At 42.4% G+C, this 13,979-nt stretch overlaps 1 protein-coding gene across 7 annotated transcripts in view; it reads left to right on the forward strand.

Moving 5' to 3' along the window:
• Nucleotides 1-13,979, forward strand: part of STRBP (spermatid perinuclear RNA binding protein) — a 95,977-nt gene that overhangs the window by 14,020 nt on the left and 67,978 nt on the right. For 6 of the 7 annotated variants that reach the window (XM_015418442.1, XM_015418447.1, XM_015418444.1 and 3 more), the window contains exon 1: nucleotides 6,481-6,538. The exons of the other annotated variant lie outside the window; for it this stretch is intronic. The gene's annotated coding sequence lies outside the window, so the exon portion shown is untranslated. Of the gene's footprint in view, nucleotides 1-6,480; nucleotides 6,539-13,979 lie in introns of those variants that run through there. 7 annotated transcript variants of the gene reach the window in all.

Here is a 13,979-nt window from a genome sequence, read left to right on the forward strand (position 1 = left end):
CAAAGATCTCAAGTGGCTGTTCTCCCTAAACTAGCTGCAGTGTAAAAAGAATACGATGGCAAATTATGATTATATCTTCAAGTAGGGAGTTAAAGCTGCACTAATTTCCATGTAAACCCTGCAGCATTGAGATCAGTAGCAAAACCAATAGTGAACTGAAAGGGTGAACACAGATGTCCCACTCTTCACATCTGCTGGCCCAGAGCCTCAAACCAAATCCTGCTGTGAAGTATATGCCACTTGGTGGTGCCATCTTGGCCTCTCAACATAATTTAAGAAGTCCCATGCTGGTCCCAGCTGTGTTTCCAATTGGTAGTGTTGGGATTTGCCAAAACCATCAGGCTGCTTCATCGGCCCATTCATTTGATTGATTTCTTACGTTAATAAACATCAGGATTGTTGCAACCTGTGGCTTAGGCTTCCCAGTGTGTTGATTTATGGCTTTGTGGCTTTTTCTTTCTTTGGTTATTTAGCAACTTTTTGGAAGAGCTTGCTTGCTTGCATATGGTGCTACCCTTTCCTCTTTTGGAGTGGAATAAGTTCCTTCCTGGAGTCACTGCTTGAAATTCCCCAAGACAATCCAGGGGCTTTGTTGTTGGGAGATTCCTTCCCCTCTCCCTGCCTAGTTTGTTGATTGTTAGCTGTTCTCTCTCTGTGGGGAAAATGATTTAAAGCAGTTTGTGTATGTTGTGGTTTGGCTAGCTTAGTCATAAAGAGCCTGAGATGCTGCCAGTGATTGACATAACAAAATGTAAATTATATGCTGTTTTACTAGGCACTAATTCATCCAACTTGAGGTTTATATGTCAGGAAGGCTCAGTGCTGCTCATTACAGTGGCTCTCTCCCCATTGTCTTTTTTTTGTGGAGAAAAATGTTTGTTAAATTGTGTATTTTTGAAGGGTGGTGGTGGTGGACAGAAACATGTGCCACCCCTAGCTTTTAAGATCTTCTCTTTGTAAGGCTTGGTTACTTGTGTGTTTTGATTTGTAAGTTCTTTAAAGGGAATTATTGGGCTGGCTTCCACAACCTCAGCTATCTGGGGTTGCAAAATCAGTATTTGTTAAGAACAAAAGAATGTCCTTGCTGGAGTGGGCCAAAGGTCCATCTAGCCCAGGGTTCTCTCGCTGTCAGCCAGATACCTCACAAGTAGCCAGGGCATAAAGGTGATGATTTTTTCCTTATTGTCTTATGCATGTCATCTGGAGTTAATAGGTATTCTTCCTTTGAATATTGAGATCCCATTCTTAGCTCCCTTGACCAGTAGTCTCTGATGCATATGTACATGGAAGAGAGATGCTTTTCAAGACAATTAGGTAAAGGTAAAGGTTTCCCTTGCTCGAAAGCCAGCTGAATCCGGCTCTAAGGTTGCGGTGCTCATCTTTGTTTCCAAGCCAAAGAGCCAGGCTCAAGTGGTTAAGACACTGAACTGCAGGCTAGAAGGTCGGTAGTTCAGCAGTTCAAGACCCAAGTGCCGCACGCCGGAGTGAGCTCCAGTCTCTGGTTCCAGCTCCTGCCAACCTAGCAGTTTGAAAGCAAGAAATTGCAAGTAGATAAATAGGTACCGCTTTGGTAGGAAGGTAACAGTGTGCAAGATCAGACCTAACTAGTCCAGTGTTTTGTTGCCAACAATGGCTAGCTAGAGGTCTCTGGGAAGCTCACAAGCAGGTTATGAAGGAAAGAGCCAATGCTAAACTCTTGTATACCCAATAAAGATACTGGGGGAACCTACAACCGGGGCCTCTGTGCAGCTGTTGAAGAATCTATTTGGTTACTATGGAAAACAGGATGCTGGGCTACGTGAACATTTGATTTGTTCCAGTATGACTCTTCTTGCATGCTTCTGTTAAAAAGCAGCAAATCTTACCTACGTGAGCAGGGAATTCCAGGATGTTTTCTGTTAACATAGGTTGCTTGCTGATTCAGTTTGCTTATGTTGTTGCTGGGGGATTCTCCGCTCCAACATACCTATGTATCAGATGATAGACAGCTATCATATATCCTAATGCTTATGTACAAGGGCAACTTCAGAGCAAGGATGGTCCCTGGCCTTTGCTACTAAAGCCCAGACTGCCATTATGATTTATAACATGTAGGGTTGTAGTTTCCCCAACCTAACTTTAATGTCAGCAGTTAGACTTCAGGAGCCCAGGCCCCTGACTTGGATCCGGACAATGGTGCAGGGGAGAAGGACATTTACACTTCCTCCCCGCACTCTTTTCCTAACCCCAAAGGACTCCAAAGGGTGCTGTCGCCCCACTGGGGCAATTGTAGCCTATCAGTACACAAATTATAACATGTAGTTTGGGCCTAACTTGCTAGGTAGTCTTGGACATGCCTGTGTTTTCCCAGCCTGCAGTGCTTGTCTCCAGCCCCCAAATGGTTTGGACTCATGAAATGCTGTGTGGCCCTATTAAACCTGCTCATATAGCAGTAATAAAATTACTCCAGGAGTAATCCATGGAAATGAGCCCTGAATTTATAGTTGGTCTGTGGAGGCTGGATTGACCAAATGACCATGTTACGGCTGGTTTCTTCGCTATTTATTGTGATCTGCAAAGAGTGTTCTTTTTTGTGAAGTCTTGCTTGTGGCTTTTAAATCCCCCCTCCCCCGCCAGATAGAATGACTGTGGACCATTAATTATGGCAATGGCTTCTGCAAGTTTATTAGGGATGATGACTCCGGCCATTCTGTTGCTCACTCTGTACTTGAGTGGTTTCTTTAGGCCTTGGGATGTGTTAATGGTAGATGGGGTAATTCTTAGATCTGCACTTGTGGGCTGCTCCATGCTGTAGTTAAACCACAAGATGCAGCTCCTCTGAGAGCACCTGCTTTGGTTTGTTTGTGCTAGAAACCTACACACCTGCACTCTGTACAGAAACATCCTGATGTTGGCAGTTGGCAGAGAAATTGTTTGGAGATTGTAACTATTATTTTGTGGGGTTGTGTCTGATTCAGATACAGGCATGCATTTCAGAAGCCCTTGGTGTCTAGTTAGCTTTCCTTTATCAGATCATTAATCTCATGACAAGAGGTACACCTCTCAGCAATGTTTTTGGTTGGTTTGGGTACCGTACCCAAGTAAAAATATTACTAGAGAATCCTGGCTTCCGTTTTATTGTTTATTAAAACATAATTATTTAGATCTTTAACATTTAACTAATTTAAAGGAATATTATAATACCATCCATTTATTTCACAAAGGTAATTAAGGGAAAGCAATTACTTGAGTCTGTTAATTATTTCTTACCCAAAATAAGCATGTGACAAGTAATAAGCATCTTTAAAGATGATGCTCTGGATCTGTTCGGTTTCCCATAGCTATAGGTTTTAAAAATCATCTTCTAACAATAGCTAGCTATCTCACCTGATTATGCTGTCATTCTTGGCTAATGAATTATAATTTTAAACACCATACTCAATTATCTATATTCCAAAATCTTATTAAAATATAGCTGTGTAAGTTCATTCTCAGTACTTTTATTTATAACAAAAATATTAAAAAATAGTGATTACAAGTTGCTTATGCATATGATCCATCTGTTGGGTTCCAACCGATATGCTTCATCTTTGAACAGTATCTTTTATTTATTTAGTTGGGGATTTTTGCCATTCTCAGACACTTCTCACACCTGGCCTTGGCCACATATTTTATTTTTCAGTATTATATTATTTCTTACCCACTAGGGGCCATATTAGTCTGTTACTTTGTTCTTTACTCCTCTTCAAGGCTATTCTCTTCTGGGTCTTTGGCCTGTTTAGTGGAGAGACAAAGCCATCCCTGGTTCTGGCCTGCAAAAGCATTATCCGTTAGCTTTTAAATCAAAACCAGTAACTGTGACAGTTTGTTTAGGTCAACTCTGCCATAGTTTATGGTGTCCTCTGTACTGAAGAGCATAGCACAAGAGATAGATTACCTATGTCCAAGGAGCTTGTTGCAATGGGTTATGATGACTTGATGGTAGAGCAAATGCAAATAGTACCTTGTAAAATTCTGTTGCTTCCAGGGTGGTTATTTCACATGAAGATGTTGTCGTTGTTCAGTCGCACAGTCGAGTCCGACTCTTCACGACCCCATGGACCAGGTCACGCCAGGCCTTCCAGTCTTTCGCCGTCCTCTGAAGTATGCTCAGCTTCATCTATGACACATGAAGATGCCTTATACTGAATCAGGCCCTTTGCCCATCAAGGTCAGTATTGTCTACTCAGACTGGAAGCAGCTCTCCAGTATCTTAGGCAGAGGTCTTTCACATCACTTGCTACTTGACCTTTTAACTGCAGATGCTGAGGAATGAACCTGGGACCTTCTGCATGCCAAGCAGATGTTTTACCACTGAGCTACAGCCTTCTCCCCCAAACAGAAGGTGTTGGAAAAGGTCTTAACCTGCCTAAGAACCTGGAGAGCCACTGCTAATCAGAGTGGATACAGTACTGAGTTGGATGGACCCATGGTCTAATTCAGTATAAAACTACACCATCCATTCATATAATTTTAACCTAGGTTTTTACAGTATGGGAACAATAAGGGTGGAGTGTGAGCAGAAGCAGCTGCAGTGTTCTCTACTTGGTCCTTGATTCCAGTGGGCAAGCCTAAGCATGCATATTGGCCCCAAAGGGTTCACCTTTTATTTTCACATGAGCTTCATTTTATATTGCTCCATAGACTTGTCAAGGGGTATATTCCTAGGAGCTGATGTGTTAAGGGAGCTTCTATAAATAGAACAACCTGATCCCTTAGCACCAGAGCAGGGATGCATTGCTCATCCTCATGGTGGTGTAATAGTAGTAGTTGTCAATGCTCCTGTGCTTTGCTTCTCCATTTGGAGCTATTATTAATAGTAAGACCGGGTGTCTTTTGCTAATGGATGACTGACTAAATCGTTTTCTTGAAACCAGCCCATCATCCTTTTCGGGGAAGTAAAAAAGGAAAAGAAACTGGTTTGGACAATATCCTTTGTGCCTGCTGACTTCTTGCTTGCTTGAGAGCTTTGCTCAAGAGGAAGGCTTCTCATCTGGGGATAAGGGTCAATGTCCAGTAACCAGTTATGTGTGTTGTAACACACTGCAAAGTTCAGGGCTCGGTCATAAAAGACTCACCATGACATAATTTTTGTTTTTCTTGCTCTACTGAGGTTGCTCTGGCACAAGTATCCCTGCCCATAGAGCCAGGGTACTCTGATAGGGGTATGGCCCACAGCTGCTCTTCCTTTGCATAGTTCTACCTTTCCTGCCTCTAGCTGTTGTGTTTCAAAGGCAGGGATAGTGTGTGGTGGTGGTGTGTAGAACTGGAGTGTTTATTTTATGGTGTTCATGTTGAACGTGAGGGTTATTGAGTTGTCTATTCTGCATTCTTATTGCCAATTAGGATTAATTACAATGATGATGATAATTAGCATCTCCCAAGCCACATGATTACAAACCTTTGGATAGCTGCTGCAAGGTGGGCCATTCCTCTGCATCAGTCCTGCCAGTCTTTTCATTATTAGTGGAGAGTGCCTAGATTGTTGTTTTAAATATCACCTGAGGCTAATAAATACTTTCAGAATTGCTCTGTATCACATTGCAATGAGAGCATGTTTTGATGTTCTGGAATAATTTTTTGCAACTGCTTTGTTTGAGTAGGTTATTTAATATTTGCTGATTGTTGTGGTGTTTTAGTATGACTATATGGTTATAAAAATATCCTAGTTTGTCTTATGTGCGCTTGTGTAAGTAGGTGATGAAATCTGAGGATTATGAAGAAGGGATAGGATATAAAGGTTTCTAGGCCAGGCTGCATCAAGGTGGATAGGCACTGTAGGCTGATTTACACTTGCAGTGTCATCCTAAAAAGACTTTTCTGGGATTAAGCCCCACTGAATAGATTTGAGTAGGATTCTGAGCAGGTCTGTTTAGAATTGCTCGCTTGATTATCTGTTAATATCTTTATCCTGCCCTTCTTGCAACTAGGTCAGGATGGCATACATAGTTCTTCCCTGCCTCATTTTATTCTCATGACATCCACGTGAGTGAATTTGGATTGAGAGAGAGTGCTAAGCCCAAGGTCACTCTGAGCTTCCTGGTTATTTGAGAGTTTGATCCTGTGTCTCCCCAATTCTTTTCTGACTCTATACCACTGGTAATTCTGTTGTGCTTTGTATTGTGAGCAGACAGAGGGCATGGCTGGGAAAGGTGCAGGTGCTTGGTCCCTTGGAATGTCTTTCTGCTCTGTACTTTGTTTTGGTAGCACTGATCAGGAAGTTATAGGCACTTTGCTTAGGCTCTATAATACTTTGCTAGCAGAGCATTCTTGGCTTTCCCCTCTAATACACCCCCATGCTTTTGCACCAGAAACTTGATCACACATATCCTCTTCTGTGAGAAGGCAAAGCAGATATACACTGCGTTCTCATGCTCTCCGGTGTCAGCTGCTTACGGCATCTTTCTCTCCCCCTTCCCCTTCTCCTGGAGCTGATCTGCAGATCCATTGAAATTGGTCTTAGGCCTTCAGATCCTATTGCTGCTGCTTTAGAAATGGATAGCTGTATGACAGGGGCATGGTGAGTTCATTGAGCATTACGGGGCTCTTCTCCCAGGTCTTTAAGAAGCACTTCTCTAAATTAAATTAACAGAAGATTGGTGGAGTACAGCAACTGAAACATATTTTAATATGTGGGACTTGCATGATGTTAGATCTGCTGGGGTATCTGTAAAAGTCCCCCACCAAAATGTTCAGTGCTCTCTTTTTGACAGGAAAGTCACCATCATCTTCTGCAGGGAAGCTTTTGTTCCTGTTTCTAAGCCTTTCCTTCAATAGTCTTTAAAAAACCAGTGAGTGGGTTTTTGGAAAGCTAGCACTCTCCTTCCCTCCCCCCCCCTTGCAGCTTAGCTCTGCAGAAACTCCTGCAGGGTTGATCAAACCTCTTATGCCCCTGCGCTGCACCAGGCTTTAACTGCAGCAGTGTGAAGAAGTAATTGAGGATGGTCCCTGTCAGTCTTGTGCAGCAGTTGAGTGCTGCTGAATGGAAGCACACCTATGTGCTTCTGCATATAGAGAGGGTGATAATATCAGGGAAAATGGTGTGGGGGGCAGAGAGAGCAAGCACCATGTTCATTGTTTTTAGAAGGGTACCCCAGTGAGAAAGCAGAAATGTTGATGGTGGAGTAGAAAATGGAATTTTAAAACAGTTGCCAGTGTATGTTTTGTTTAGCTTGATTTTTAACTCTTTGTGGGTCTTTTAATATCTGTAATCCACTTGAAGTCTCGGGTAAATTTGAAGTTCAAAGAGATTAAAATGTTAAGACCAAAACCTTGAGAAGATAATGTACACCTTGTATATATGAAAGTATTAAAAATTGAGCTGTATCCTTATGGACACAGAATTTGTCAGGGGTGTGTGTGTAGAATAAATGGGAATAGGTACTGGGAGCAGCAGCAAGAGTCAGAGGAGGGAGACTTACTCTGGCCAGCAGTGTACTTTTAACAGAGAGACCTTGTTGTCAATTAGATTGGGCCAGTGAAAAGTTTCCCTAAAGCTTCACTGACTTAAATCAAGGTTTGTCCCCATGTGGTTCACCAGCATGTGGGACCTGAAATGTCCAGTGTAGGGTGTTCAGATTCCAGCTCTCCTGATATTTGTATCTAAATCTCCTGGTCTTTCAGGACACTGTCATTCCTAGTTCAGGGAGATTTTGAATTTTTTAATGTGTATCAGGGTTTGAATCTCTTCTTTGCTCAGCTGCATGCTAGATGCAAAAGAATCCTCTTATCCTGACTTTTTTTGAAGTCACTCCAAAAACAAAGCTACCAATCCTTTTCGGAAACGGAGCTGAAGACTTGTTCTTCTGTTTCCGAAGGCTTCCATCTGTTGCAAAGTAATGTCTTGGTTTCGTGCCCTCCCTGCCAGATTGGGGGAGGGAAAAATTAATATGCACAGTGGAAGTTAGAGCAGGAATTGCTTCCTAGCCACTGTAGAAAAATAATTGTGCCATGCATGGGTCAGTACGGGGTTGGTCAGAAAGGTTGAGAAGTAACTTCTTCAATGTCAAGTTGTTGCTGAGTGGAGAGCATTATGTCGGTGTGAGAGCTAAAAATAATAAATGGCCCCATCCAAACTGGAAAAGCCCCCCTCTTTTTTGTTGTTGTTCCTGGAAACCTTTTCAATTTTGTTGATTTGATTGGTGTCTTTTAATCTGTTCTGGCATTTAATAATCACTTTATTGCCACTCGTTTATTGTTTTTGTTCCATTGCATATTTTTGGATTTTTAAAAGCAGTATTGTGTATTTTTAGTTGGGTGGTGTTTATAATCTTTGGCTGTAGATTGCCTTGAGAGTGCTATGGAAAAGAGGTGGAGAACGGCAGCAAACAAACAAGATGATGCTCTAAAGCATTTGCAATGTAAACATCTGAATGCCCTTCCCAGAACTGTCATGGGTGCAAATGGTTTCAAAGTAAAGCCGGATATACTTATGAAGGATATTTTATTTATGATGTTGTCTACTGCCTCATTTGGAGGATACTGAACACTTGGCTTATTTTTCCCTTTTTTGCTGGGGTGTTGGGAAAAGGGCTGGATTGGACCTCATGAAGGAGTTTTGCTTCGTCCCCAGGGTTAAACTAGCTGCCATGTTCGGCCTACCTGAAGGTCTGTCTCTCAGGTCTACTTAAGACAGCAGGTTTTGTAATCGGATGAGAGATCTGCTCTTGGCTGCGTAGTCCGTTTTAACTATTCTGTGCAGTAAACAGAAAAACAGCAACCTGGATGGAAGAGCCGTTTCAAGAGAAGAATTCTGGATTTTGAGCTGTCTGCTTGCCTGAGATACACAAAAATACTATGGCCTTCATTTTGGAATGGTAGCAGTCTAAATGAGAAGGGCGTGCTTGCTGTTATCTTAACCCTGACAAAAGAAAACGGTTTTGCTCTTCAAGTGCTCCATTTTGTACCATCTGTTGGTTATTGATAAAAGCAGCCCTGAAGAGTATAAGATAGATGATGCAGAGTTTGCTGTGACACTCTTGGTTGGAAATGCTCTGGGAGATCCCTGCTGGAGTCTTCCAGTAAATACTTGAAACTCACCTTGGGAACTGTAACCTGCAGGGACACTGGTGAATAAAGAGGACTGCTGGGGATGTTTTCTGTAAGCACAGAGTTTTATTCTAATACTCATTTCCTGTGCCATTTTTATGTGAATGGTGATCCCCTGACACCTAAAAAGAAGTGGGGACTTCCCATACTTCTCAGTGCTTCAGCACCTCTTAGGAAGCAGATCTGCTTTGGAGTGTGAACTTTACAGCCAAGCATGCTGCCTACATTTGTGAAGTCACTATTGGAATCTAAATTTTATTGCCACTTTGAACCTTCAGATACAGAGTAACAAGCAGATCCTGTGAAACTACCTTATACCAAGTCTAGGTCAGTATCCAATAGGTCAGTATCCAGTACTGGCTGGCAGAGATGGGGCCTTTCCCAGTTCTGCTGCCTGAGACCTTTAAATGAAGTTTGTGGGATTTGAACAAGGGACATTCTACACACAAAACATATACTAATTTGCCACCAAGTGTTGACTCCACCCTTTTTTACATGTTGAGGCAAACACATACATTTGTTCTTAGCTTGCCTTTATAATGTCCCCACCCAATACGTGTTTTTGAGTCCATGTTAGGAGAAAGGTGGGATAGAAGTATTTTAAATAAATAGACCATCACCACCCTACCAGTTTGCATAGCTCTCTGCATAGTAACCATTCTGGTGCATTAATGCAGTACTGCTGATGATGGCTGCTTCTACAGCATCAGTAAAGGACATGTAGGCCTGGGCAGTAACTTTTACAATGCCTGCATAGGATCCAGTGCTCTGCACCATGTAGTGAAACACAGGAGTGAGTGAACAAGTCAGCCCAAGACACTTCTTTGGGATATGAGTATTATTGCAGAGAAATATGCTTTGTATTTTCCTATGTAGGGTACATGGTAAGGAGTTGACTGGAACTGGAGGGTGGGCCAGGGGTTTCTTGCATCTCCAAACCCCAAGTCTCCCTGGAAAAACCCATTCTGGAGACATTTGTTGCTTAAATGGTGGGTGGAAGACTGGTTTCCCAGCTGCTTTCCTCCATTTGTACATCCTCTGTCATTCTGCTGGATGTCTCATTCAATTTATTCCTCATCAATGTAGAAGTATTTTTCTTCGCCTGCTTGACTGCGGAGGCAGCTTCTATTGCAGTTGGTTGGAATGGTAATTGGTTCCAGACACTGACTTTTGCTTTAGCTTGTTGAAAGCTTCTTTTTATTGTAGTGTTTCTGAAAGCATGAATCCCCTTTTCTCTTCCTCTTAATATAGAATTGCGGAAGGCATATCCTCCGTTAGAAACGGCATGAAGAGTTCTAGTTTTGTATGGGTGTCTTTTTTCCTTGTAAAATCACCCCAACACAGGAAGAGATAGTTTTTATCTAGAGTTAGGGATTTGATCAGATTTTTTTTTTAAATAAAAGGTCAAGTAACCAGTCAAATACTGCCCATTAATGGTCAAATGGTCTAACAGGCCCCCGGGACATCAAGCTTGCCCTAACCAAGGCCAGGGCTTTTTCGGTGGCGGCTCCTACCTGGTGGAACGAGCTCCCGGCGGAGATCAGGGCCCTGCGGGACCTTGTGCAGTTCCGCAGGGCCTGCAAGACGGAGCTCTTCTGCCAGGCTTTCGAGTAGGAGCCGCCGCCGCCGCCGCCACTGCCACTATACCACCATCGTGGCTCATTTACCATCTACCTGGCTTTGGATGGGGGCAGTCGTCGCCCAGAAGAGGAACACCACCCTGGCGCTCCTGCGTTTATACCATCGGCCGCCAGTGAGGGACATCTACCATCTTGAACTTTTAAAATGAACTGTAGAGCACCATTTTAGTTTGTATTTATTGAGGTTTTAATGTAACCTATGTTTTATTTCCGGCGTTGCCGCTTGTTTGCCGCCCTGGGCCGTACGGGTAGGGCGGGATATAAATCCCTAAATAAATAAATAAATAAAATAAATATTTTAAAAAAATTTAGTTTTATTATAACAAATAAAAGGGTACTCTAATAAACAGCAGATTTGATACTTCTGTTTTTGTAACTAGATTATCCGGTATTATGAAATAGTGAAGTCAACTTCTGAAAAGACTTGTGATAAGTTATTAAAACTTCAGCTCGGCTTTTATCCTGGTCCAGATTTTAAAAATGAAGTTAAAGCAAAAATGAAGCAAAATAACATCAGCAGTTGAAAATAATACTTAGTGACAAACACCACCTCAAGGGGAAAAAAGTTAAGTGCTCACCTATACACCAGTATTCTTGGTTTTATGGACTATATGACAATATTTGACCACAGTCAAATAAATGAGTTGGCAGTATTTCAGGAGACAATCCTGTTTTACAATATCAGTGTAAAGACTTCTGAAAAATTCCAGACTTCTCTACATTCAGGTGTGTTTGCCAGAAACAATGAGCACTTGTAAGTGATGAGGCAAGATTGTCTTATGAAGATTTCTTGCCACACAAAAAGCACAACTTGTGATTTGGCGTGAGCTGAAAATGGTCTGGCCTTCTCGAAGAGTGCGGCTGCGGCATGCCAGCCATTCAGTGATCAAAGTTTAGTGGTGATCTGGAGCCAATTAGTAGGCTAATAAGAGGTACCTTTTGCTCTGTATCTTGACACAGTTGAAAACCCTCTGACTGTTTTAATCTTGATGTTTTTTGGGAAACCCATTTAAGCACCCATTATATTTGTTAATGTGAATCAACATGTCAGGAAGCCCTACAGCACAAACAAGTTCCACTGTCTCAAATTTTCACTTTATCTAGAAACAGAGCTTCTGTTGGGTTTAAAATGAGCTATATAGTACATAATTCACAATTATTGCCGTGTTTCTTAACATGGCCTATTGAATCTGACCCTCCTTCCCAGTATTCTAGAGGAACACCATATGCATTGGAGCCCTGATGCATGCGTAGGTTGCTGGATCTGTTCCCCACAGGCTTGCTTGAATTGTGATCTTCAGCTTCTAACTGCCCCTTTGTTGAAACTGTGAAATGTGATTTCATATATTTCTGTGGAGCTCTGGGGGCCTTGTGACATTTGAATCTTTTCTGTCGTTATCTTAGGATAGCTTGTTTTAAGGTTGGCTGAGCACAATTGTGGTGTAGCGGTAACAGTGTTGCACTAGAACCTGGAGATATAGGTTTGAATTCCCACTCTGCATATGAGCTTACTGTGTGACTATGGACCGGTCACTTTCTCTTAGCCCAACCTACCTCACATGGTTGTTATGAAGATAAAAAAGGAGAGGAGAATGAATTAAGCTGTTTTGGGTCCCAGTTGGGGATCAAGGCAGGGTAAAAACGAAGTACATTTTTTTAAAATCAGAGCTTGAGAAACCCCCAAGGGCTGTGACATTAATTGTGCGGGTCATTGCAAAGGATTTGCCACTGTACAGTGGCATGATTGGTTGGGAGCTGCAGTCATTCCTGACTCTCCAGAGAGCATTCCCATACAAAAGTCATTCTTTTTGCAGGCACATTTTACAGGGATTGGGGGGGGAGGTATACCGTGCAATGCTGCATTTTGAGGTTTATGCTTAAATTTGTCCAGGGGGGGGGGGGGAAATCCCATTTGCAATTGTGAAGCAAAATGCTGTGGCTCCTTGTAATTTCTACTAACAGCAACAGAAATCAGGGGAAATGGAATCCCTCCCTGCTCCATCCGTGTTTGTGCTGTTATTTTCTTGTACTTGGGCATTACAGCATGAGGGTTTTTTTTAAAAAAATTATACACTAAATGTTATGTTTTGCGTTTTGAAAAAGCTGTATGCAGTAACTCTCTCCTCTGTCAATGAGAAGCTAGTCATAAGCTTTCTGGGAGGAGGGTAGTAGGCGTTGCAGAATAGTTTGTTTTGATCCTTCCCCCCTCCTCACTCCTTCTCTTCTTTGCTGTCTCCCCTGCTTCCCCACCACCACCTAGTTTGTTCAGCGTCAGTCCCTCAGGAATTATTCCTGGATATGCGAGAGTCCTGCAGCGTGTAACTATTTTTAGCTCTGCAGTGCGGGATTTAACAGATCTTATTGTATTCTAGGCTCAGGACTGCGGTTTATATCCAACTCTTGCAATAGCTGCAATAGCTGCAGGAAATTTCCTCAGAAGAGCCAGGTTATGCCCAAGTATAAAAGGCACACAGTTTCATGACTCTCTGTTCACTAGTGAATACAGCAATGCTGAAATAAAATTGCCTGCATGCTGTATTGTGCATTAGTTACACTGGGTATCCATTTGCAGATTCAGTGTTGGTTCTTTTCTTTTTCTAGTTCCTGTGTTCTCTGCTTCCTGGGATTTTTGCAGAATGAAGTGTACAAGCCTTAGTTAAAGGGTCCCCCCCCCCACCTTAGGCTTTAGTGGTGGAAAGATCCCATAACTGTGAATCAGCCATCAAGACTGACTTTCAGAATGACATGTGGAGAAACCCCCTCCACCCAAGTATCTGCCCCAATGTTTCAGTTATTATGACTGTTCTCTGTTCATGGACAGGAGCTCTGCTGCAGAATGATAGTTGAGAGAAGGGAGGGGTTGGAGATAGGGGCTATCAAGCTCCCAGCATGGAGCACTCAAGCTCTTAATTATGGTAATAGCTTACTACCTCATCCCCTGTTAGTAAGTCACATCTAGAGCCTTAAAACTGGGAAGAGTAATGTGGCAGAAGAAAAATGCCTCTTTTGGGACAGGAAGACCATTCCAAAAGGGAGGGAGGAGAGGAAGAGGTTATAAAAACTCTGGACATAAGGAAGAGGGGTCTCTTCCTTTTGGGGCAGCTCTTCAGATGGGCGCAAGCCATGATGGACTAAGCTTTTACCTCGTCCATGAGGCAGGAGACAATGGAGAGAAGTCCTAACTTGGAGATGTAATGATAATGAACTTGAACGTATTGCAAGTTCAAGTAAAGCTCACTAGTCCTAAATCAGACATCATTTAGGAAGCTCCTA

Source organism: Gekko japonicus, unplaced genomic scaffold, assembly GCF_001447785.1.
Source record: "Gekko japonicus isolate JY-2015 unplaced genomic scaffold, Gekko_japonicus_V1.1 scaffold127, whole genome shotgun sequence".
Classification (NCBI taxonomy): domain Eukaryota; kingdom Metazoa; phylum Chordata; class Lepidosauria; order Squamata; family Gekkonidae; genus Gekko; species Gekko japonicus.